This window comes from Chrysemys picta, chromosome 2 (genome assembly GCF_011386835.1).
Source record: "Chrysemys picta bellii isolate R12L10 chromosome 2, ASM1138683v2, whole genome shotgun sequence".
In the NCBI taxonomy this organism is placed as follows: Eukaryota; Metazoa; Chordata; order Testudines; family Emydidae; genus Chrysemys; species Chrysemys picta.
The window spans coordinates 132,342,321-132,343,291 of NC_088792.1; positions in this window are offsets into that span (position 1 = coordinate 132,342,321).

Sequence of the window (971 nt, forward strand, 5' to 3'; positions counted from 1 at the left end):
ATTTGGGCATAAGCTTTCGTGGGTAAAAACCCCACTTCTTCAGATGCATGGAGTGAAAATTAGATACAGGCAAATATATATAAGAGAATAAGTGAAAATTACAGATAGTAACATAAATTACATATATAATATGCCTGTATCTGTAATTTTCACTCCATGCATCTGAAGAAGTGGGGTTTTTACCCACAAAAGCTTATGCCCAAATAAATCCCTTAATCTTTAAGGTGTCACCAAACTAAATTCAAAGAGTTTTAAATACTGTGAAAAAAATTCTCTCTCTCCTCTGATCTCACACTAGCTCTCCAGTCTTCCAAAATGCCCCCCTACAAAAAATGGAAGGGGTGTGTGTGGATTTTCAGGCCTTTTTGATATATGATAAAGCAGCAGAAAGGACACAGATATTTTTTCTCCCCAGGTCACCTTGAAGTCCTTTGTTTTGTCGCATTTGTAAACAGAGAGAGTGACTCTGGTGTAAGGAAAGTCTTGATAATTTGCAAATACCTATACCAGTAGAAGTCTCTCCTAAATCATAATTTCTGCAATTTAGCCTAAAATGATTCAATTTAACGAGGCTATCAGGAGGTGTATATGCCCTACTGAGTAGCTGGGTTAGCTTGATATTGTAACCGAGGTCCTTACTCTTCCCTCTGACCCTCACTTGTTTGTCAATCTGAATTTAGAATGTAAGCTACTCAGGTGCAGGGCTATGGGCCTGATTCTGCACTGCCTTGCACAATTAAGTTCAGTGAGAGTAAGGTAGCTGCAACTTGCCATCAGATCAGAGTGCTAACATTTTACACTAATTTTATAGATGTGTTAATGATTCCACTGCTTTGCACTTTGAGTTTCAGACTCCAAGTCATTACTTGTTTCTGCAAAGCAGCTTGCCAACCACTTCTGGATACCCAAAAGTAATAAATAAGCTTATGAGCACCAATGATGAGGAGAGCTCAAAAGAGGGCCAGACCAAA